This window comes from Protopterus annectens, chromosome 4.part1 (genome assembly GCF_019279795.1).
Source record: "Protopterus annectens isolate FY-2018-M chromosome 4.part1, PAN1.0, whole genome shotgun sequence".
In the NCBI taxonomy this organism is placed as follows: Eukaryota; Metazoa; Chordata; order Ceratodontiformes; family Protopteridae; genus Protopterus; species Protopterus annectens.
This window is the reverse complement of record NC_056734.1, coordinates 968,501,298-968,527,305: the sequence shown is the minus strand read 5'-3', so window position 1 is coordinate 968,527,305 and position 26,008 is coordinate 968,501,298. Positions and strand designations below refer to the sequence as shown.

Below are 26,008 nucleotides of genomic sequence, written 5' to 3'. Positions count from 1 at the left end.
GAGTGAAGTTTTCACTGAACCTGTCTGCCAGTAGGTTGGCTATATCTATGGCGTTTGTATGTGGTGTCCTTGACCACCAGTTCTGAGCAGATCTGGGTGCTTCCCTTGAGTTTGCGGACATATCCGAAGAAAGCCTTGTGATTGTCTTTAGTAGATGTGGCCAGTTTAGACTCAAAGTTTGCTTTGGAGGCTTTTACTAGTGCATGCTTGTTCAGAGTTAGGAGAAATTACTTCCAATTTGGCACCTGCTCCTTCTTGGTCCTGGATGGCAGTTTTTTCCTTTCATTACAGAGTTTATTTATTGCAGATGTTCACCAGACAGGTTTACTCTTCCTTGAGGAGGAGGATTTTTTCCTGTTGGTTATTCCTGATTATATGCAGCTATATAAGTGCCTGTATAGTAGTTTGGTGTAGGACTGAGCATATGTGCCAGTTCCTATGGAGGGGAAGGGAGCTGTGAAGCTGTTTATACCTTCCCTCAGGAGGTTGTAATCAGCTTTCGAGAAGTTTTTTTGTTTGACCTGCTCTATGGGGTGGTCAGGGAAGATGGCGACTTCAAAAGTGACCACTTTGTGGTCAGATCTTACTAGGAAGGATGACACTGTAGGGATACTGCAGTGTTTACTCATGTTGGTTAATACCAAGTCCATGATATTTCACCTCTTGTGGGGGTATCCACTAGCTTGTTCAAGGCATTTGCATTGACGAAATCAAGGAATCTCTGGGCATTTGTGTTTTGGCATGAGTAGTTCTTCCAGTCTATGCTTAGATAGTTAAAGTTACCCAGGATCAGGCTAAAGGGTTGAATCTTGATAGATTCGAAGAGGTTCAGATAGGTGGAGTGGGCATCCTGAGTCACAGTTAGGGACCTGTAGCTAGCTACGATTTGAATACGGGTCCTGTTAGTGGTTAACTGCACCTGAAGTGTCTCCTGTGCGTCATACTGTTTAACCAGCCTGGAGGTGTGTATGTCTTTTATATATATTGGGACTCCACCTACTTTTGCTTTGCTATCCACGGTTTGGGGTCTGAATGTATGATAGGATGTGTAACCTGGTATGGCTGGGTTGCTCTCCACAACTTTAAACCATGTTTCTGTGACTGCACAAATTTCATCATCTTCCAGGGTTAAGAATGCTTGCAATTATTACATTTTCATGTTTAGACTCCTAGCATTTAGCAGCATGACCTTTAATTTGTGTTTTGATGACATTTTCATGTTGGTAATTTTGACCTCATGGCTTTGCCTAAAAAGGGCACTATGAAGGAGACAAGAGCCTTTGCCAGGAGCATGAAGCCCAAGGGAGACAGATGCAGGCCATCTATGGAAAAGCATCGTGGTTTGTCAATCATGTCTTCCCAGGTTGTCAGGTACTGTAAAAAACGAAAAAAGAACCACGTCTAAAGCACAAGACAGAAAGTTTAATCCAAAATACATACAAATTCACTTGCTAAGCTCTTTCACCATTACACATGGCATCTTCAGAGTAAGTGAAAATCAACCATACCATGCATTAAATACACAAACAGTCACATCAACATCCGATAAAAAAAAATAATATATGCATTAGTTTAAATACATAAATGAATAATTATTGAATGGGTTTAGAACATTGAATATATTCACACACAATAAAAAATGCTGCCCAAACTTGTTATTATAAAAACTTGTGTCACAAATGACATCTTATCCACAACGTACACACTTGTATATCAACATCCATTTTGACAAACACTTGTAAAGTGAAAAAAATATATAAAATGAATAAAAATAATATAATGGACACCGTTACATAAGGTCCTTCATTGAAGAGCCTACAAAATTTACAGATTCCACATTTGTACATCCTAGAACACTTGTAAATGATTCTGTTTCCCTCCAAAATTTATTTTATGTTTTTTCCCCTAGAATATACTATTTTGAGGAAATTTCCTAAATCATTTCTCATAGTTTCATTAAATACTGTATCCCATGTTTTTTTCACTACTTCAACAACACCTCTAGTTTTACTATTGTATTTCAAAATTAGTCCCTTGCCTCCCAGGGTATTGGTCCTTTGAACTGTATCAATGTTGTTGCCCCTTAAAATGGGTTTGTATATACTCCGTCTTTTCTCCAAGATTTCATTCCTGATTTTTAACAACATCTTTAGGAGGTACCCCCTATCTAAAAAGAAACCAATAAGGGTATACACTTCTTTAATACAAGTATCATCGTCACTTACAAGTCTTGAAAGTCTTACCATCTGGCCCTTCACTATTCCTCTTTTTTGATGTGGAGTGTGACAGCTATTGTAATGTAACAAGGAATTCCTATGGGACTTCTTCCTGAAAATGTAAAGGGCCAAGTTTAACTGCCTAACAAACAAACTGATTGTGGTTTATGGGAAATTTTATCTTCTTTTACATTTACCACTACTTATGAAGAAGAATTACATCTTAATAATGAGAATTTGCTGTCACAGTGTAAAATTTTCACCAAATCCAATTTTAATGTTTATAATTACAGTGCCTTTGATATTAAAGAAGTCCATCATGATGTCCTGATAAGAAGTTTTTTATTTGTACCTAATTTCAGAACTAATATAGTGGATGTGCTTACTAGTGTCAAAATGTTTGATAGGCAGTTAAACTTGGCCCTTTATTTCAAGGACAACCATAGTGTTGTTGGTGACCAAAACAACCTGGGGTGTTTAAAAAGGAAGAGTGTATTTATACCCCCTTGTAATAAGGATGTGCCTACATTTGAGAAATTATGTGTTAGGGGAATTAAGAATGTGCTTAACACTGAATGTGGGGCAAATTATGTTTTGTATTTGTCTCAGCAGGAAAAGGAAGCTTTATTTGAGTTAGCTAACAATAAAGATTTGAGAATTATGAAACCCGATAAGGGCGGCGATGTGGTGATTATGTCCAAATTTGATTATATAGCCAAGATGCAGGCAATATTGGGCAACCACACAACCTACCATAGGGTATCTATTAACGAATTGCATATAGCATATCGTAAAATTGATTTGTTTTTACTTGATGCTCTATTTCAGGCGGCACTGACTGAAACAGAATTACATTTTTTAAATGTAGAACACCCAGTCATACCGGTTATTTCTTTTATTCCCAAAATCCACAAAGGCACCACAGATCCTCCTTTTAGAGCTATTGTTTCCTCTCGGGGTTCTAAGACTGAACCCTTAGCTGCCTTTGTGGATGAAGGGCTCCAGAAGGTTGTGGCTGGGGTTCCACATATTTTGAAAGATTCCTGGCATTGCCTTCACAGACTTGACAGGATTTCTGATGATGGCACTGATTGGTATTTTTTAACTATAGATGTTATCAACCTTTTCACTGTAATCCCACAAGATGTAGGGGTTGAATATTTCACCCAAAGTTTGGTTAGAAGTGGTAAATTAAATGCTGCTAAAATTAATATGATGACATCATGTATGGAAATGGTGTTAAAGAGCAACTTTGTGACATTTGAAGGTGAAATTTTCCAACAAATTTCAGGTGTGGCAATGGGGGCAAAATGTGCCCCTGGATTTGCTAACCTGGTTCGTCTATGTTGGGAGGACAATTATGTATTTGGGTCACCATATGACAAGATTGCTCTTTATAACTGTTTTTTAGATGACATACTAATACTTTGGAAGGGCAGTGAGGATGAAGCTATGACCTTTGTTGAATATCTAAATAGTACTACAACTTTCTTTAGATTTACCAGCAAGTGGGATGAAAATGAAATGGAGTTTTGGACATCAAATTGACCAAATCTGCAAATACTTTACATAGTAACATTTTCACGAAGAAGTCCCATAGCAATTCCTTGTTACATTACAATAGCTGTCACCCTCCACATCAAAAAAGAGGAATAGTGAAGTGCCAGATGGTATGACTTTCAAGACTTGTAAGTGACAATGATACTTGCATTAAAGAAGTGTATACCCTTATTGGTTTCTTTTTATATAGGGGATACCCCCTAAAGATGTTAAAAATCAGGAATGAGGTCTTGGAGAAAAGACGGAGGATATACAAACCCATTTTAAGGGGCAATGATATTGATACAGTTCAAAGGACCAATACCCTAGAAGGCAAGGGACTAATTTTGAAATACAATAGTAAAACTAGAGGTGTTGTTGAAGTAGTGAAAAAAACATGGGATACAGTATTTAATGAAACTATGAGAAATGATTTAGGACATTTCCCAAAAATAGTATATTCCAGGGGAAAAAACATCAAATAAATTTTGGAGGGAAACAGAATCATTTACACGTGTTCTAGGATGTACAAATGTGGAACCTGTAAATTTTGTAGGTTCATCAGTGAAGGATCTTATGTAACGGTGTCCAATTATATTAAGACCATATGGTGCCCTGGCAGGTGTAACTGCAACTCACAGAAGTTGGTATACATTGCCACCTGTGTCAGTTGCGACGCATTCTACGTAGGCCAAACTGTCCATAGATTAAAAGACAGGATTGCAGAACACCAGTGAGCTATAAAAAATAAGGACATTCATAATGCATTATATATGCACAGTATACACTGTGTTGATTTTAAGAAATGTTTTTTCTTTGTTATTGACAGAGTGTCACATCTTGAGAGGGGTGGGGATGAAAGGTTGAAGGTAGAATTACTGGAATATAAATGGCAAATAATCTTGGATGCAACAACCCCACCTGGTTTGAATGAATATATTTCTTTAAAACCTGTGTTAAAAGATTGGGCTAATAGGATATAATGCAAATAGTGGGTCACACACTATTTTTATACCCCAATATATTATTTTTATTCATTTTATATATTTTTTTTCACTTTTCAAGTGTTTGTCAAAATGGATGTTGATATACAAGTGTATACATTGTGGATAAGATGTCATTTATAACACAAGTCTTTATAATAAGTTTGGGCAGCATTTTTTATTCTGCGTGGATATATTCAATGTTCTAAACCAATTTAATAATTATTCATTTATGTATTTAAATTAATGCGTATATTATTTTTTTTATTGGATGTTGATGTGACTGTGTATTTAATGCGTGGTATGGTTTTCACTTACTCTGAAGATGCCATGTGTAATGGTGAAAGTGCTTAGCAAGTGAATTTGTATGTATTTTGGATTAAACTTTCTGCCTTGTGCTTTGGACGTGGTTCTTTTTTCGTTTTTTATTAGTTCTGTACCCTGTGGGTATTTACTTTGTCAGGTACTGTATCCTCTTGGAATGACACCAGAAACTAAGCCATTTGTTAAAGTCAATAATTTTCTGTTTGTATTGAGGCATAATTCTGGGTGATGGTAGGATGCTGCTTAAGACTAGGGACATACCTGCCTGGGACACATACTCAGTATGCTCTATCATGCCTGGGACACATACTCAGTGAGCTCTATCATGCCTGGGACACATACTCAGTGAGCTCTATCATACCTGGGACACATACTCAGTGAGCTCTATCATACCTGGGACACATACTCAGTGAGCTCTATCATGCCTGGGACACATACTCAGTGAGCTCTATCATGCCTGGAACACATACTGAGTGAGCTCTATCATGCCTGGGACACATACTCAGTGAGCTCTATCATGCCTGGGACACATACTCAGTGAGCTCTATCATGCCTGGGACACATACTCAGTGAGCTCTATCATGCCTGGGACACATATTCAGTGAGCTCTATCATGCCTGGGACACATATTCAGTGAGCTCTATCATGCCTGGGACACATACTCAGTGAGCTCTACCATGCCTGGGACACATACTCAGTGAGCTCTACCATGCCTGGGACATATACTCAGTGAGCTCTATCATGTCTCTCTTCATGTAGTCCAGGGGAAGTACATCTTAAGTTGTTCACACCAACATGGACTATGACAGAGTCATAACAGTAACTGTTGTTGAGAGACTTGAGTGCATGGGTGATATGGTGGATTCTGGCACCTGACAAACATCTAAGTGTGACTTTCTCCTTATCCATCCTGATGAGGGGCACATTTGTATGTCTCACAATGGAGTCTTCTATGACTAATATGTTGAGTTTATGTTTAGGCCTTAGTGGCTTTGAGATACAGGTGTGTGGACTATGTGTGGTGTGGTGGGCAGTGGAGTTTGCATGCATTTTTGCCTCAGAGATCTCTTTTGTTTGGGTATGTTTTTGTTGAGGATCTCCACATATGTGGGCATGTGTTTTGTAGGTGTGGATGATGGTTGAAGTGTGGTGTTTATGTTGACAACCTTTTCAGTACCAAATATACTGGCTTGCGAGAGAGAGAGCATTGACTCTAGGACCTTAATGTAATTGCATCTCTCAGAAATTGTGTTCCTAGGTGGTAGTAGTAGTAGAGGGTTGTCCGTGTACATGAGGCAGTTGTTACATTGTCTCAGGATGCACATATCAACCAGAATTGCAGGCGACAGCCAATAACAAGTAATAAAGATGGATTGCTTTATTAATTTATTTTTTTATTATTTTACAGCAGATGAGAGTGACCTTGACTTCTGGTACACTAAGGCAAAGCAGTCCCTACACTCTGCTCTCAACCTGAAGCAGAACACCAACAAGGCAAAGAACCTAATCCTCTTCCTTGGTGATGGTAAGTATCATCTGACTTACTTTGCCCCTTTATCTTTCCAAAATGAATAGAGAGCTGTTACAAGCTGTATCAGATCATATATGCCAGATGCTAGAAGTTGTGTTTTTAAACTGTTACCTTTGATTTTATGCTAAAGAATATTGAGAGATTGTTGCATAATACCTTTTGGGACATTCATGTATGTTGACTTGAACAGCATAAGCAGTATCAAGACTATTGTATACAGCCGCGACTGTGATAGTGAGTTTTGACTATGACTCTCAGAGTGCATGACTGTATTAACTCCATTTGGCCACAAGACTGCAAAACTCCAGGCCCATTTATTCTGTGATCCACTCAGTGTTGAGTTACCATAACCTGTTTATTATATGTAGTAGTGCAAATACAGTTACAACAACCCTGAATATTCCATGTAACTATCAGCATTCAGTCAGTAGGATAGGTCATTTCATGTGGCCTTCAGAGAATAGTTATCACTAACGTGTATTCTATGTAGAATTCATGATTTAGTGACCATTATTTATTTATTGTATGAGGCTCCAGGGTGAGGTGACCATGAACTGCTTATTCTATATGGTAATCATGATATAATGACCATAACATTGTTTATTTCTTGTGGCCATCTGACCATGATGTGCTTATTGTATGAGGCTCCAGAATGTAGAGATCATGTAATATGTATTTCATATCATCATCACAATGGTTTGGGGTTTCTATAATGGTTAAGGTGTTTACCTCAAAGACACATAGTACAGTGTTTGATTCTCACCTTTGGATTGGAATCACTTGGGCTTAAAATGGCCCTCAAAGACAGCTAGCCTAGTACTTACTTATGAACCTATATAACTCCCACCACAATCTAGTAACAAAGGTCTCTCTCTTTCCAACAATTGCACTGAATGTGGTAGGTTCTGGGTTCATTCCATAGGCAAGGGACAGAGTTTTATACTTCTTGTTGGTGCAGTCGCAGCAACAACTAGTATATGGTGGCCATGACATGCTTGTTCTGTGAGTGATACAGGATGCAATAACCACAGTCGTATTTATGAGGCTTTAACAGTTAAGAAACTGTTACACTGTTTATTCTACACAGAATCTCAAAATGCAGTGGAAAGACCCTATTCTCTGTTTTCATTTTCATACAAAGCTTAGAGTGCAGTAGCATGAATTTATTTATTGAATGTGCCTTCCAGAGAGCAATAACCTTTATCATGTTAATTCCACATCACTGCTATGAAACCATAAGAACAGCCTACATTTCATGAGGCCTTAGATGTGCTGTTACAATGACCTGTTCATTTTCTGAAGTTCTTAGTGTGCAGTGACCATTACTCTGTTCCACATGTTCATCATAGGGATGGTTGTAGCCATTGAAAAGAAGAGTTCCTATTTATTGTACACAGATGTCACAGCACAGTGATGCCATATTTGGTTCATTGCACATGACCCTTAAAATGCAGTGATGTTGACCTTTCATCATGCACATGGACCCCAGAGTGTAGTGATGTTAAGTAATAACATATTTACTGGATGTGGTTGCCAGACTGTAGTGATGAGAGAATGCCTTTAATATTCATTATGATCTGTGAAGAAAAAGTGGAACCAGTTTGTATTCTGCATGTCTGTCTTCCTTTGGTTCGATGATTTCTTTAAGTAACTAACATAATCCATGTTGTGTTCTTAATATAATACATAAAACAACTGTTGCTAAAAAGTAGTTATTTATTGCATGTGATGATTATGAAAGCTATTCATTTAAGATTGTTTATCTGATGACCATAAGTGTGATGTGTAGAGATGCAGCTGTGTACAGCAGCAGACCTATCTGCCCATGGTGTTTAGTATCTCCCCCAATTACATGAACACTTTCCAGTCTGTACATGGCATTTCTCTACCCTTAGGTAGAAACTCTCAGGGGTTAACATATTAGTTACCTGTAATATGTATGTGACGGAAATCATAATGCTGATGGTATACACTGGGGCATGCTAATAGATACAGATACCTTAGATGAAATGATGTCAAATGCAAGAAAGAAACCAATGCTTTTTACAAGCATTCTTTGACTTGTCCTAATATGTCCATTCGTTTCTTTGTGTTAGACAAGGTGGTTCAAGACCAGAGAGGAGGGGATTGGGAAACTGTTCTAGGTACTAGAGAACTCATTTGGCAATTAAGGCTGAATGCCACAAAATTCCCAGGATTGAACGACAGTTTAAGTTTGGCCAGTATACTCAAAACTAGGAGAAATGTGTTATAATATGAATAGGAGGAACATGACAAATTCACATTTCACACACAGTAAAAGTCCAACTACCTGGTTAGTCAATTTTCTTTCACACATCACAAATTGAATTAGGACTGGCATACTGCACAACAGCATTGATTAATAAGGGGCATTATTCTAAAAAAACGATTTTTTGTGGCATAATATGACATTAACAAGGTTTGTGCATGGGTATTGGTCTTGTTGTCTTAAAGATCACACATTATTTTTTAACAGTGCATCAACCAAATGTTTTTAGTAATTTATTCTTTTTATAACGTGTTCATAGTTTTTAAAAGAAGGCGCATTAAGATTTGTGCTTTGAATATTTTCTAAAAAGTTTGGCTGTAAAGAGAGCTTCATTTTTACATTAAAAACGCAACTAATATTTTCTAACTTGCAAACCTGCAATTAATCGGATTTACTGTTTAAACACAACAATTCAAGAACAAAGTTATTTGAAATGTTGATTGTAAGATCAATTGGTCTTTGATTAATTTAATTAATGAATGATTTAGCTAGTTAACCAATAGGCACAGTCTTTAAGCATTTTAAAAGTACTGAATGTAACTGAAGTTAGTACACTTGAAAAAGCCCGGTAATACCGGGCGAAAGCGCTTGTGTTTTAACGTGTGGAATAAAAGGTTTTCGTGGATTTTTACTTTTGGCTTACAGGCTGTTTTTTCATTATCCATTGAAGTGGGATTGACACCAGCAAAAGCATTTTTTTCTGTTTGTGCATACTTTCGTTTACCGGATTAGGAACTCAAGACCTTAGATGAAACATGGAACTGGTTTAGTTTATGCACACAATACATTATCCTGACAATCAACATTCCAGCAGACAAAAGAAAAAATACATTCAGAAACAAGAACCTGCAAATAATAAATTTGTTTTAATAATCTGTCAGGTTGTTTCTACTGGGTCCTTTATAAGCATTGCAGAGTAAGTCTGGCAATAAATTTCTTGATATTAGAACTCTTGAATAAATGATAAATGCACTTAGACTGTGAACCTCTGTTTAAGTCAGGTGTGCTAAGAACAATGAAGTAAGAGAAAAACAAAAAAGATAGAATTGCAACGCCAAGATAAAAAAAAATTAATATCACAAAGTATAACTCTACAGTTAATACTTTGTGATATTAAAAGTGTTTTATCTTGGCGTTGCAATTCTGGCTGTTTTGTTTTTCTGTTGATGTATTTTCTTAGCCATTGATCGCATTTACACAGTTTTTGCATTTTTTTTTTTTAACAATGAAGTAAGAAAATCAGTAACGGCACTGTTACTAATTAATGGCATGTGTCTGTAGTATTAAGTTTTGTACACTGTTTTCTGACATAAGTCATAGGGCCAGATTCATTAATGCCTACACTAACTGTACACAATCTACATGTTTTGTGCAAGAGTACATGTAGTGTACACTTTGTGGTAATATTTATAAATTTCCCTTTATATTTTAAGCAGCAAGAAAAATCAGTAGTAAAACTAAAATCAAGAGGAAGAAGTTGTGAGTTATGCTTGAGTTATCTGTTCACTCAGAATGGTGAACACTTAGTGTACACTTAGTATAGGTGTTGATGAATCCCAGGGATAGCATGTGTGTGTGTGTGTGTGTGTGTGTGTGTGTGTGTGTGTGTGTGTGTGTGTGTGTGTGTGTGTGTGTGTGTGTGTGAGAGAGAGAGAGGGAGTTTATTTCTTTATCTTCTCTTTTATTTAGTCATTCTAAATAAAAAATAATAAGACTATCTAGTCAAATATATTGATTCACCATATTAACCCCTAAAGAAAACAGTATTCTTCAGTCTTAATTAAAGCAAAATGGCCTTTCAGAAGTGAAAGATGCACACTCCTCCTAGCCTACCTTATTCAAAAACTCTTAATACAAACACTCCTTCATTTTCTTCTCCAGTAGACTCTCTCAAAACCCCACATCCGATAAATCATTTAATTCACAATCTTCTTTCTCTGCACCACAATCACAAGACTCCATGCCACCAACTCCATCTCATTAGTGATAGCACCTCAGACAGGGTAATGGCTACATTTGACTTAGAGCTTAACATTAAGACATGCTTTTAGATTAACCTGCATCTCATTCTCCTTTCTCTGTCCTGCACCCTCCTCCACACTCTGTCTAGCTCACCCATCACTACTTCCCCACCCTCACAGCACCCACCTCCATCTACTGTTCTTCACTCACTCTTCTAATTGTCCTCCACCATCCACCTTGTCATCCTGTCTGTCACTGTAGACTAAATTAAACTGCAATAACGCTATGGATGAAATTGTATATGCATTGGTAGTAGAGAGATTCCTCCTTTTTATCAGACTTCTACTATGTTGTAATAGTGTTTTTGCATACTGGTTATTGTATTAGATAGACTCTTACTATGCTAAATAGACATCTTCAATGTTGTTATAATGTTTTTGAATCCATAATATTGTTTTTGTCCTTTTCATGTGTTCTGTGACTACTTTTTTGTCCACTACTGATAATGATCCACTTGGATCAGCACTCTGCCTTGGCCAACAAATAGTAATCAAAAGTAATTTATCTCTCTCCCTCTCTCTCTCTATCTATTAGGCTGAGTACCAGGTTAGTCTGACATGGCATAGATTCTTTATAATGGAATCCCAGGGAGGCTATATCAAAATATAACTGGGGCTTCATTAAGTGCCCCAACCTTAATAACGCCCTGTTTTCTGCAATGCAGTACGTTTTGATTCAGAGACACATTAGCCACAATGAGGAAAGACCTCATTATGGGCTAATTTTGATGTCCCTAAATTACATTAACTACCATGAAGTGCAGATCAGAACTTACTATGGTAGATAACACTACTAGCAGCTAAATTACGAAAATAGAGGCACCTCCCCACATTTACACTCTCTCTCACACACACACACACACACACACACACACACACACACACACACACACACACACACACACACCACAGACCCATATCTGTCGCTGAGTTTTCTAAAGGTCACTGATGTGTGCTTTCATGCTCTTATGAATTGCAGACTATTGTAGTTGCACATTAAAGCTAGATATTTCCATGTAATTTTCTACTAAGTGCTCCCTGACTGTTTCTCACCCTGATCTTTATATTGTTAAAGTACCATTAAGACACAAGAAAATTAGCTCTGGTATCTAGTGGTTTCACTCTGATCCCCATGATGTTAAAGTGCCATTAAAGAAAGAAAATTATTCCAGGTGTCTAGTGGTTTCCTCCCAATCCTCGTAGTGTGAAGGTGCCATTAAGGCATGAGATATAAGAATTATCCCTGGTGCAGATTCTCTCACCCCAATCCCCATTCTCAGTCACTTGTGGCTGGTGGTCCCCACAACCAGTATTGCAGGCTCTGCCTGTTAGTCTAGGAAAACAAGAAATACATATTGTAAAGTAAATGCATGTAGAGTTCAGAACTGCTGACCATGATATAGTTGAAGTAATTTTTTTATCTGTTTGCAAAAAGTGCATAATATTAAAAAAAATGTAATGAAAGAAATATGTGGACTGAGGAATGGGAAGTGTTAGTAATATTAAATGTGACAGAAGGAAGGATACTACATATTCATAGACTAAGATACTAAAGTCAGAGAAAGGCAATTTTTGTGAAGTGGGAAGGCATTTAGTACAGGACTGTGAAAAAGATGCAGGCAATGCAGAGAGAAGGGGAACACAGCTGAAAGTTTTGAACCAAAGTGTAGTCAATGTAATGTCCAAGGGCATTTTTGGTTTGATTGTCTTATGTTGCAGGACAAAGGAGTAGCTGAATAAAATACTGAAAATAATTACAAAGAAGATGAGACAGATAATTTTGTTTAAGAAAATATAGAAGAAGAACATACAATAACGTCAGAAAAAATGGAGTTAAATACTAGGAAAAAGCTGTTGTTATTCAGGAACAAAATATGTATGAAGTACTGGGAAGTGAGGAAGAAGAGAACGTACATTATGACACGAGAAGAATAAAAACTAAATATTGAAAGGTCAATAGGAAGAAGGGTATGAAGAAGGGAAAAATAGAATAAATTTGCAAAAAAGACAAAGGAAAGGAATGTTGCAAAGATACTAAGTGTTAATGTGAACAGTATTAGAAATTATATCAAGGGGGTTAATAATAACTGAATGGTGTAAGAAAGTAAAAGCAGAAATGACATGTTTATTAGATACAGGATAAATTAAAAAAGAGAAAAGGGATAGAGTCAATCCCTTTAGAGGACAGAAGATTATATGGGCTGTTGGAAATGAATGTTTTGGTGTAGGGATTTTGATACGAAATGAAGAAATTAAAATATTATATGTTACAATACTAATATCATGTAAGATGGTGGTGATGTGTGGATATAAAAAAATGTTGTGCAAGATTATTTGAAATTTAAGGTCTATATTACCATGTCGACAGGGCTGTTCATCGAACGCCTGTATGTTGGCACATGTACACCGAAATACGTAAATGTTGAACGGCCACAAAAGTGATTCTTTTCTCAGGGAAAAAAAATCACTGGGCCGTTGTCGGGAATTTACCATTTCCTAAACTGTAGTGCGATCTTGGAGTTGGTACTAAGGCCTCCGACTTCATTGTGTCTGTCGGTTTGTTTAGTTTTTTTGTTGGCCCAGCAATTTTTTGCCCTGGGAAAAAAATCTCTGTTGTGGCCGTTCGACATTTAGGTAGTTCGGTGTACATGTGTTGACGTAAGGGCGTTCGATGAACAGCCCTATTGACATGGTAATATAGACCCAAAATTTATGTATACACAAATATGACAGACAAGAAAAATATATTTGAACTTTTTAAAAAATATGTTTTGGTTAACATGTTATTATGATAGGTGAATTTATCCACAATTTAAAGAAGAAAAAGGAGATAGTAACACAAGATTTGAATGTACTGAAGGATGTTATAAAATGTGGAGGACTACAGGTAAGAAAAAAAAAAAAGAGACCAGACTTATTAAACAGGGATATTTAAAACAGGTCTATATTACATCGCCGACTGCTTTGGTTGCCGAATGCCTAAACGTCAACACCTAAAAGTCGACAACTTAAAATTGTCAACGGCCATTTCCACACAGGGAAACAATGCCATTGGCCAAAGTGAAAAAACATTTTTAAACAGAAATCAAGTGGGGGGCTTCACCCCCCCCCCCCCACACCACCCGACCCCCCCCAATTAAATATACCAACTCAGAGATTGCTCTATGCTTTAAACAGGGCAAAATCCACATAATGGCCAAATGACTTGTTCCCCTGCGTGGAAATGGCCGTTCGCAATTTTAAGTTGTCGACGTTTAGGTGTCGACGTTTAGGTGCTCGACAACCTAAGAGGGCGACTATTCAATATAAACCCTTTAAAACAGATTATATAATATGTTCCAATGGAGGGGGAAAATAGAAGTGCACTGAGTTTTCTACTCACACAGCTGTTTGGGCAAGAATAAAGAGCTAATAAAATAAGGGAAAAGAATAAAAAGGTTACTGGTGAAGTTGGTAATTCAACAGAAATGAAGGTGGAGAGTAAGAAATTATGGAAATAACATATGACAATGAGGGAATTTTATGAAAAATGGTCTGTATGATGGTAGTGTTTAAAGAAAAGAATAAGAAATCTTTTTAACAGTAGAAAACATAATTAAAAATAAAAAGAATTTAAAGAAATAATGGAAGATCTTCAAGTAGACAATGAGAAAAAAAGGAAACAGAAAGTCACATGAGAAAAACAGAGATAAGTTAAAAATTCTGTTATTTAGGCAAAAAAATGTCATTAAAGGTAAGAAAGATCAGACATCACCTTATTTAGGAAAACAAGTGAGAATAAAAGAAAGAAGAATGGATGTGTTATTTGATAAAGAGGGATATGCAAGATATAAACAAAAAGAAATAACTGACATAGTGGAAAGAATTGTAGATAAATGTATGAAAAGGAAGAAGCTGAGAAACAGAAATGGTGTCTTAAAAATATCTGAAGGTACTAAGACAGAACTGGAAAAGGCAATTACTATGGAAGAAATGCATGATGTAATAAAATAATAGAGAAAAGATTCAGGACCAGGGCTAGACAGATTAAGTTATGAGTTTTACAAGTGAATGGAGATTGAAGAAAAAATGAATTATGTACTCACCATAATGTTCCATCTGAGTTGTTGCCTCTCATTTGCTCTTCAACCTGTGGGTTTGGATCCAAGGATTGGATCCAACTTGGCTGCATACTAAAGCTCCAGCATCCAAAATCTGAGCTCCTCCCCTACTCATAATCCTTCTCACTTCCAAATCCCTCAGATCGAGTTTGCTGCACCACTATACATTATCTAATCACACAAGTACAAAGAAATCACCCAAAGACAACAGAGCAAGTTAGAAAACAATACTTCAGGAACTCAAAACGGTAATGAAGTATTTGTCTAAATAACTTTGTTAGGTCCTTCAAAAGGTAGGGGGATGGAGGGAGGGAAGGTTGAAGAGCAAATGAGAGGCAACAACTCAGATGGAATGTTATGGTGAGTACATAACTTCTTTATCTGATGTTGTTGCCTTTATTTGATCTTCAACCTGTGGGGCAGAGTCCCCAGCTACAGAAAAACTTGGGGCGCCCTCATGGAAGGATATTCTGGAGCACAGCAGAACTAAAGGGCACTCTGCTCCTGGAAATAATGTTTAGTTTGTAATGTGATATAAAAGTATGGTGGTTCAACCAGGTAGTGGCTGCACACATTTCTTCAATGGGAAGTTTCGACCAGAATGCTGAGGAGGTGGAGACAGACCTAGTAGAATGAGCCTTAATATGACATGGTAAGAGGATGCCCCTTGTGGAGTAAGCAAGCTTAATGCAACTCGTAATCCAATGAGTCAGGTTCATATTGGAAATGGGTTTACCCAACTTGGTCTTAGAAAAGGAAATGAAACAGTCACCAGATTTTTCTAAAAAGTTTGGTTCTATCCAAATAGAAGCTTTCTGTGTACATCCAACATATGAAGATGATACTCTCCTCTGTTTTGGAAGTTAGGAAAGAAGTCTGGCAGATTGATAACTTGTTTTATGTTAGCCTCAGAAGTGATCTTGGGCAGAAAGGAAGTGTCAGTATGCAAAGAAAGTCTGTTCTTGTGAAAAATCAAATATGAATGTTTGCAAGACAAAGCCTGTAATTCAGAAACTCTTTTGGATGAGGTAATGGCCACCAAGAAAATGATTTTCCAGGTCAGAAACTTTAAATCTACTTTAGCCGAAGGCTGAAAAGCCAGAAAGACTAAAGCTTGCAAAACAAAGGTGAAATCCCAGTGGGCAATAAGTTCCTTGATAGGAGGATGAAGGAGAAACTTACATTTAAAAAAGGCCTTGCACAATTTAGATGAGGATAGAGAAAATACATTTTCCCCAATGTGAAAATTGGAAATGGCTGCCAATTGCACTTTCACCGCAAAAAAATTAGCTCTGTTATGGAAAATAGAAGCCAGAAAATCTAAGACAGCAGAAACCAAAGCTGCAAAAGGGTCCTAATTGCTCTGATGAGCCCAAATGCAGAATCTCTTCCACTTGCTATTGTATAGTTTCCTGGTGGACGGTTTGTGTGCCGCAATCAAACTTTTTCTAACTGAGGAAGAAAGCCCAGGAGTTCTAGCCATCATTGGAAATGGAGTAACCAAGCAGTTAATTTCAGGTTCAGTAGATCTGGATGGGAATGTCCTGAGGGATGGGACAACAGATCTGGAGATGGATCCACAGTCCATGGTAGACAGACCAGGTGAGTCCAAAGGAAGGGAAACCAAACATGTCGGGGCCAGAAGGGAGCAATGAGGATCACTTGGCACTTCAACCTCTGGGCTCTTTGCAAACTTTTGGGAATTATGGAAACAGGAAAATAGGCATAAAGTAAACCGGGGGCCAAGCATGGACTAGCACATCTCTCAGCAACTGTCCCTTAGGAGGGATCAGGGTAAAAAACTCGCTGCACTTGGTGTTGGAGGGAAACACAAAAAGATAGCAGCAAGGTTGACTCCATTTCTGGAAGAAAGTATTTGCCACTGAAGGATTCAAAGACCACTCATGAGGCATCAGAATGGTCCTGCTGAGCCTGTCTGCCAGGATGTTTGACTTACCCAGAATGTGCATTGCTATGGGAAAGTGGTTGGAAGAGATTGCCCATTGCCACAGCCTCATGGCCTCTCGACATAAGGGGGACCTGGTTCCTCCTTGTTTGATAATATACCAGATCACTGACATGTTGTCCTTATGAATTGCAATAGTTCCCATAGGAAGAGAGGAATGAAGGGCTTGCAAGACAAGAAGCACAGCCTTCATCTCCAGAACTTTTAAATACAAGTTGGTCTCTAGGGGGGACCACATGCCTTGGACTGTTTGTCCTAGATAATGCCTCCCCTACCTGAACTGAAAAACGTCCATGGTCACAGTGGCCTTGGGAGGGGGGGAGAATGAATGGGTGGCACTGATGAAGGCCCTCAGATTGGATCCACCATAGAAGAGATTGTTTGCATGCTCAAGAGATTCTGATCAGGTAATTCAATAGATAGTAAAGAAGGGACCATTGGGATGCTAAAGTCCACTGAAGTACTCTCACGTGAAGGAGTGCTACTGATACCAGGGTAATTGTGGCTGCCATGGACACCAAGGCCCTAGAACAAGACTTGCTGGGGGAGCAGTTAGGAGCCAATCATCAAGATAAGGAAACACCTGGAATCCTTGCAATCTTGGGTGAACTGCCACTACTGGCATGCATTTGGTAAACACCCTGGGGTCATACCTCTCAACCTGGAAACATCAAAAATCTGGAAAAGGCCTATGGAAAATAGGTACAAATCTGTACGCTGATTAATATCAAATTTGCATGCATAATTATGTAACCCTGCCCACTCCAATGGAATTGTTGGATACCAACTTTCAAACACAAACTGAAGAACAGACAACCAAAATTTGGCACCAGAGTCCCTTGCAGCCATTCCAATGTCCCATTACCTGTCTATTTCACCCCATTTACCATAATCACTAATGTGTGCATACTGCTTTACTTCTGCAATAATTATTTGGATTTTATTTTTACATTTTATAGCACAATGCACAAACACTAATAGATATCTGCTAAACAAAGCAATACTGTCTCACAATGAAAATAGAATTGGCATTAAAACTTTTCTGCCCTTGAAACTCACATTCATTGAAACAGCATTGAAACCCATACCACATCCAAAGAAAATGCATCTGACCATTGGTGGATAAAGATTATATTTAGGCTGTTTTCAAATCAGAGGCCCCTTGCACATAAAACAAGAAACATGCATGTGTTCTTTGATACACCTTTCTGACTTTACTAATTATATTCCTTGTATAATACAGCAGCACACTTGTTAGAGCTCATTTTAAACCTATTGTTTGAACATTTTCCAGTAGGCAATGAAACAAAATGCATGAACCAATAATGACAAAACTGCCCAATTTCGAATATGTCCAGCATAAAAGTCTACTTCCACACCCACACAATATATATATATAATAACAGTAGTGTAAGCCATAGGCATTTTGCACAGCTTCTCGTACTTATTTTCAATTTCATTTTTTTTTTGGGGGGAGACAAACATTTTGGAAAGTTGTTAGAATAAAATGTTGTGTTACCACAATGCATTTCACTGCCAAGTCTTGAACCTAAGGCCCTGTGTACTACAGTCAGAGCAACATACCACTATGCCATTGCCAAATCAACAATTTCCTGAAAGATAGGGAGACTGAAACTTAAATGGCTATCATTTAGTGAATTCAGTTCTCACTTCTCACCATAGTTCTAGTCTCAACCTCTTAGCACAAAAAACCTGGACAAAGCCAATAATGGGGGTATACAAACCGAAAATATGGACACATTTCAAATACTGATCTTATAAACTTAAACAATTGCTGGAATAAAAGATTTTGTGTTACCATTTAGTTTCTGAAGAATATGAAGTCTGAAATTCAAAAGCCTGTCATTATTTAGTGAGTTCAATCCCTCAGGGATTTGCCACAATCCAGAAAACCACAGATTTTATGAAGAACAAATCAAAAATATGAGGTTTTAATTCACAAGTGGTGGTGGCTAGAGGCAAACCACAGGTTGTATGAAGAAAAGATCAAAAATATGAGGCTTTAATTCATAAGTGGTGGCGGCTAGGGATGTTAGGCTCTTTTTACCCTGTACTCAACCAGGGTTTGAGCCTTAGTATCTGTAGTCCCCAGGTGTATTACATTGGGGGCATTTACACACACACACACACACACACACACACACACACACACACACACACACACACACACACACTGGAATTCTTCACAGTGTAAAAGATGTTTCCTACTTCAACTGAATCTTGTTCACCTGCCTGAAATACCCAGCCACTCACAAGTGAAGCCTAATCCTCCGCTTGCAGATCCATTCCATATCCAAGATAGAGCCAAAAAATCCATAATCATTTGAAATTGCCAGCCATTGATCCCTGCTCACAGATAGAGCCAAAACACTCATTTGAATAACTGTTTCCCACTGCTCACACTCGCAGATTGATCGCGGAAATGGAAATGCATTCAATGCATTCAAAATGAGCCAGCCAGCTGGAAATGTGTGCAGTGGAGCCCTTGAGCTCAATTCCAACATCAGCTTAAAAGTAAATAGTGGAAAAAAATTAAAAATAAAACTTGGAAAAAGTCGGAAATGTAGGGGTGCTACTCAGGAATCATGGCACTCCATTATTTGGTCCCCAAAACTCAGTAATAACCGAGTAATTTGGTACAGTTGGGAGGTATGCCTAGGGGCTGTAATGACTGGCTCCTAGCCAGAAGCAGAGGAATTTTCTGGAGTGCCTGTTAATCTTGATGTGATAGTACACATCCTGAAGGTCTGTGGAGCACATCCACTCATCCTTCTGCAGGAAGGCCATAATGGACTGAATTGTGACCATTCAGAACTTTGAATTGGCAACTGATTTGTTGAGGGTGTTAAGGTCCAGAATGGCCCTGAGATCCCTCATCTTTTAGGTCACTAAAAAGAATCTGGAGTAGATGTCTGATCTGAGTTAGTCTGGGGGGACACTTTTGATGACTCTTTTTAAAAGCAGCTTAAAAATTTCTAAGGCTGCAGCCTCCCTCTGATTAGGCAGAATACTGGGAGGGTTCTGCTTGGAGAGGTTTTCTGGAAAAAGGGTACTGAATAGTCTCTGGATATAATTTTTAACACCCTATGATCTTTTCTGATGGCTTCCCAGGTGGTTGGATGTAAAGACAATCATCCCCTGACTGCTTCCAGAGATGAGCAGCTGGGCAATCCCTCAAGATTACTCATTGGGTCTATCTGAGAAAGAATCCCGAGACCCTTTATTCATTGGACCCCCTCTACCTCTGGGAGGAAGGTCTTCCTGTGAATCCTGAAAAGGTCCTTGAGATTTTCAGAACCACATCGTCTTACCTCCATGCTGGTTCCTGAAAAAGGATGGTTTTGCGGTAGAAAATTGGATTATGATGGCAGACAAGGTCTTTTCATGGTTCTAACTTTGGGATAGATTGTCTCTTATAGTTGGACCAAAAAGAGTCGATCTATCAAAAGGGGCATTGGTGAAGGACACCTTGTTGATTTCCTAGAAATTGCACAGCCACATCCAGGTCTGGCGTCTGGTAGAAATGCCTGATATGGCCACCCATGAGGCACCTTCTGCAGCATGAGAAATTAACCTCATGGATGTGTTAGAAATAAACTGAAGGGTGGCCATCCTAGAGAAAAATATCATCTGTTCCTCAGCAGACATGGACCCTGGGACAGAACTAGAGTGTTCCTTGACTAAGCTGCTCTGTAGTCTGGTGCCAAATAAATCAGAACTTGCAATGTGAAAATTGCTGAAGCATAAACCTGCTTACCAAACTTGTCCAAGGCCCTAAACTCCCTGTTAGGGGGTGGACAGTGGAGCTCTGCTGGGCCAGCTCCTGTTTGGTGGCTGCTGCTACCACCATTTCATCGACGGGAATACCCTGAAGCTGTTGATGGGGAACCCCCATGAATCCCCACCTCCCCAAGATCCAAGTGAGGAGTCACAGCTGAGTTATCAAGCACCAAGGCCCTGAGGGGAAGAGACAGCTCTGAATACTTCATGGCTGATGTCAACCCCTCAGACCCGATGCTGAATCTTTGGCTCTGAGAACTGCTCTTCTCAGAAATGGTCAGAGCCGTGCAAGTAAGGGAAACCATCAGAGTTAAGGTAACTATATCTGTTGGCTCTGACATCACGACTCCAGGAAAGCTCAGACCCAATAACTCCAAAACCATGGATCTGATCAGAGAAGGAGATATATGAGTAAATACAGGAATATTGCTCATGGATTCAGGGTGGGGGGGAGACAGACCAGGCAAGATCCCCAGCTGGACTTGTCCTGTGAAATATTTTACCATTGTGCTGTCAACCTCAGCTTCAGAAAGGCTGCAAGAGGACCTAGCAGAGGAAGCAATGGAAGTAGGCCTGGAAACCGGCCTGGTTGTTGCAGGACAGGGGACCTAGGTCTGGATTTCACTGGATCTGGGGGGAAACTATGACTGTGATGTTAAAGGGAAGCCTGAATAACTATGGGAGCCATTGTAATCTGCTCTGATGACTTAGTTGACTTGGTAGGAGGATTCCCCCTTTGACGGGACCTACTTGGGGCTCTCTTGCGATTTTTGTGTTTTTTGGAGAGTGTTTGAGCCCCTGAAGTGGATGGTGTGGTAGAAGAAGAATCTGTAGAAAGCAGGAGATCCTTCAGGATAAATATGTTTCTATTGTCAATTAGGGCTCATTGGTTAAATCTGGCACAGATAGTGCATGACGAGTCCAAGTGGGCAGCTCTGAGGCACACCACACACTCAGAGTGGGCATATGAGAGTGGACTCTTATGCCCATAAGTCACACATTTTTTAAAACCTGCAGATTTGGGGTCAGCATATCCACACAAAACAAACCAACACACACACACACACACACACACACACACACACACACACACACACACACACACACACACACACACACACACACACACAAAACAATGGAAAGATCCAGCAATGAAAAAATTCTAAACTATTAAACTAAGCTGTATATAAATCTAAATATATATATATATATATATATATATATATATATATATATATGTTGTTGTTGTGTCTTTCGGCTTTTCCCGGTTAGGGATCGCCACAGCGGAACTCCAGTCCACTAATGATTGGTAGTTGATTTTTACGTTCCGAGTTACCAGCCCTGATGCACAACCTTCAATGAAGGTACGCCCATTTATGCATGTCTCCACGCAGAAGACGCTCTAGCTGAGAATTGAACCAGACAGAGTCTTATTGTGAGGTGACAACGCTACCACAGCACCACCACCGCGGGTTAAATATATATATATATATATATATATATATATATATATATATATATATATATATATACATAAAGGCAAGAAAGGAATACAGCTAGGGAGCGGTAGGGAAGGGAAAGGGACTGTCATGAGAAAGAACTATAAACTCCTAAGACAAGAAAACCCAAAGCAAAAATAAAGTATATAATAAAGGGTTATTAAAGGAAGAATAAGAAAACTCACAGAAAAAACCTAAGGAGCTCAGACAAACAGATTCCTGATGCTAGTCAAAGTGCGGCAAACAAGATCTGAGAGATTTGGAGGACAGGAGCATTATGGGTAGGGACGGAGCTCAGATTTCAGATCCTGGAGCTTTAGTATGAGGGCCAAGTTGGATGTGATCCTCGGATCTGAGACCTACAGGATGAAGAGCAAATAAAGGCAACAACATCAGATCATGGTTTTCTATAAAATAATAAATGAATGCCTGGGCAAAGGGATAATGCAGGAAGAAGTATGTAATGGGGTGATAACATTTATATGTAAAAAAGAGGAATGGAAAGATTGCAGAAATTAGGGAAGTATAACTTTAGGGAATACTGATTATGCAGTATTTATGAGAATAATGCAAAAAAGATGCGAAAAGTGTCAAATGAAGTAATAGGAAAGGGTGTGTTTGGTGTAAAAGGGAAAGAAGTAAAGGGTATATTAATAATAGTAAAGGAAATAAATATGATCTTGACAGAAAACAATGTTGTAAGATTGGTTACGTGTGATGTAGAGAAGGTATTTGATATAACAAGTCATTACCAGCTGATATTGCATATTTGTTCATAGGTAGGTACTAGGCTATCGGCCCGAAGGTATTTATAAGCCTAGCCAGAATGTGTTGGCTTTCGCCACCCCCTTAGATTAGTTCCCTATGCCTCTGTCCAGCAAAGCCACTGAAGTGATTCCCGGGGTAAACTTTCTGTTTCCCATCCGCTCGTCAAGGTTTCTCTTGAAGAGTGTTAGCGAGGAGCTCTGCCTAATGTAGATTGGATTCTTGTTCCAAAGCATGGGAAGTCTCTGGGTCAGGAATCTATCCCTCCAGCATGTCCTATTTATTGTTGTGGTGAGGTTTAGATCCCTATAGCGTGTGGCTCGAGAGGATATGGTTTTCTTTAGGTGGAGCATGTCCATCAATTATGGGTTGGACATGGCCTTGTATGTCAGGCAGAGATCACCACTGAGCAGGCAGTATGCAACCGAGTACAGCTGGAGTTTCATCAGTCGAGCTGCATAGGGCATCTGTTTGACGCTAGTGATCCTCTTGGTGAGGTACCTCTGTGGTCTTTCCAGCTGTTACAGGTGTCTTGTAAGGTACATCCCAAATGGGCGTTGTACACTATGATGGGTCTGATGAGTGATGAGTAGAGGGGCACAATGACCTCTTTTGATCTGGATGCAAACCCTTTTGTGATTAGGTGGGCCACATAGAAGGATTTTCTAAATCTTTAGCAATGTGATTATCAAAGGAGAGATTACTATCTACTTGGGTCCCCAGATCCCTTATTACGTTTTCCATATTTAGTGGACTACCACCTATGTGGTAGTTTGTAGGTACTTTGTTATTTCCAAAGGGAATAACTATGCACTTTCTGGCATTTAGCTTGAGGCCATGATTTTGATACCAGTTATCCGTCTCAGTGAGACCCTTTTGGAGGATGTCTGTGTCAGCCGGTGAGTCAATTATAGCCCCTAGTTTGCAGTTGGGAATGCCACTTGTTACTGGTTTAGAGTCAGACCTAGCTCCCGCAACTTTCACCATGTGGGTTCTGTCCATGAGCCAATTGGCAACCCATCTTGTGACATACGGGTTTATGTTCAGGCTGGTGAGCTTGTCTATAATACCAGAATAGGGAATGGTGTTGAAGGCCTTTCCAAGCTGTAGGTAGGCTGTGTGTACCACCATTCCCTTGTCTATAGCCTTGGTAACTGTCTCAAAGAAGTCCACCAGGTTTAGGAGGTATGATCTGCCCTTAACAAAGCCGAACTGGGTAGTGTCCAGTGTTTGGAGGTTCCCAATGTCTCTGTTAATGAGTTCCATGATGATGTGATCCATAGCCTTGCAGACCAAGCTAATCAGGCTTATAGGGCTATAGTTCTTGGGGTCTGTTGTGGCTCCACCTTTGTGGAGTGGAATAACCATTGCTGTGCACCACTCTAAGGGTACATAGCCTGTGGAGAGGCTGAGTTTGAACAGTGTTGGGCAAGGGAGTTAGTACTTGAGTAGTTCTCCCAGTTAATGTTTGGGTAGTTGAAATCACGCAATATTAGGGTGTTTGGTAGGACCTTTATGTTACCTAGTGTTTCCAGAAATGCGGAATGGGAAAATGCAGAATGGGAGTCCTGAGACATGGAGGGTGATCTGTAGCAAGCTACAACTTGAATTGCAGTTTTGCCCATTGTTAGTTGCACGTGGATAATCTCTGAAGCATCGTGCTGTGCCACTAACCTGGAGGTGTGGGTATCCTTGATGAATATGGATACTCCCCCGGCTTTTGTATTTCGGTCCGGGTTCTGTGGCCGAAATGTATGGTATGAGTCGTAGCCTGGTAGTGCTGGGGTGCTCTCTGGAGCCTTAAACCAGGTTTCTGTTGCTGCACATATATCAATTTTCTCCATACTGAGGAGTGCCTTGAGTGCGTGCATTTTGAGGTTTAGACTTCTGGCATTGAGTAGTATTACCTTCAGATTTTTGTTACTTGTGCTATTTATGGCAGTGGGTTTGTCTTTTGAGCCTTGCCTAAAAAAGGCACTATGGGGGTGGCAAGAGCCTTGGCCAGTATTTGAAAGCCTAAAGGTAACAGGTGCAAGCCGTCTGTAGCAAAGCAGCATGGCTTGTCGAGCATGTCATCCCAGGCAGACAGACACTGGATCCCCTTTGAATGACATCAGAAACTTAGCCAATTGTTGAAATTGATCATTTTTTCTTTATACCGTGGTATCATTCTTGGTGAGGGCAGGATGCAACTCAGGGTCAGGGTCATACTGGCCTGGGCTACATGATCAGAGAGCTCTTCCATGTCTCTTTTCATGTAGTCCTGGGAGGTATGGCTCAGGTCATTCACACCAACATGGACAATGACAGAGTCGTATTTGTACTTGTTCTGAAGTGACCTGAGTGCTTATGTTATGTGGAGGATCCTGGCACCTGACAGGCAGCTAACAGTAACCTTCTCCTTATTCAGCCTAGTGAGTGGGACGTCAGTGTGCCTGATGAGTCACCTGTTACTGTGTTGGGTATGTTATTTTGCCTTGAGGCTTGTGCTCATATAATCTTTTGTAAAGCTCTCTAGTTGTTCCATGGTTGCTTTGCAAGTTGTTCTCCTTCTAGGAATTGTTGATATTCAGACAGAATATTGTCTGGTACATCAACAAACAGAAGGGAACCCAGTCCTACCACTTATGTTGAAGAGAAATGAGAGTGTCAATGGGTGATCTCTTCCTCCTGCCTTCTACTGGCAATGCATATTCTGAGGAAGTCCAGTGTGCTGACAGACAGACTAAGCTGGTCCATCTTATTTCCTCATGAGTAGTCTTTCAATCCGTTAGAGGCTGAAATAATATTTTATTGTTGGGGCCAACCATGCTGCAACCTCTTTGCTTCTCCCCCCTCAGTTCCAAATGCAGCTGGTACTTTGTCCTCATCCCTCCAGGATGGGAAGTTACGGAGACTCCCTATTTCACAATTGTCCCTCTGGTCTCCTATATGCCTTTCCCCTCATCTCTCTCATTCCCAAGTTTCTTCAGA

The 26,008-nt window shown here is 39.4% G+C and overlaps 1 protein-coding gene across 1 annotated transcript in view; it reads left to right on the top strand.

Moving 5' to 3' along the window:
- The first annotated feature begins 6,474 nt into the window (after positions 1-6,474).
- The window catches only part of LOC122801137 (intestinal-type alkaline phosphatase-like), a 457,280-nt gene continuing 437,746 nt past the window's right edge, over positions 6,475-26,008 (top strand). The window contains exon 1 of the mRNA XM_044070678.1: positions 6,475-6,587. The gene's annotated coding sequence lies outside the window, so the exon portion shown is untranslated. The remainder of the gene's footprint in view (positions 6,588-26,008) is intronic.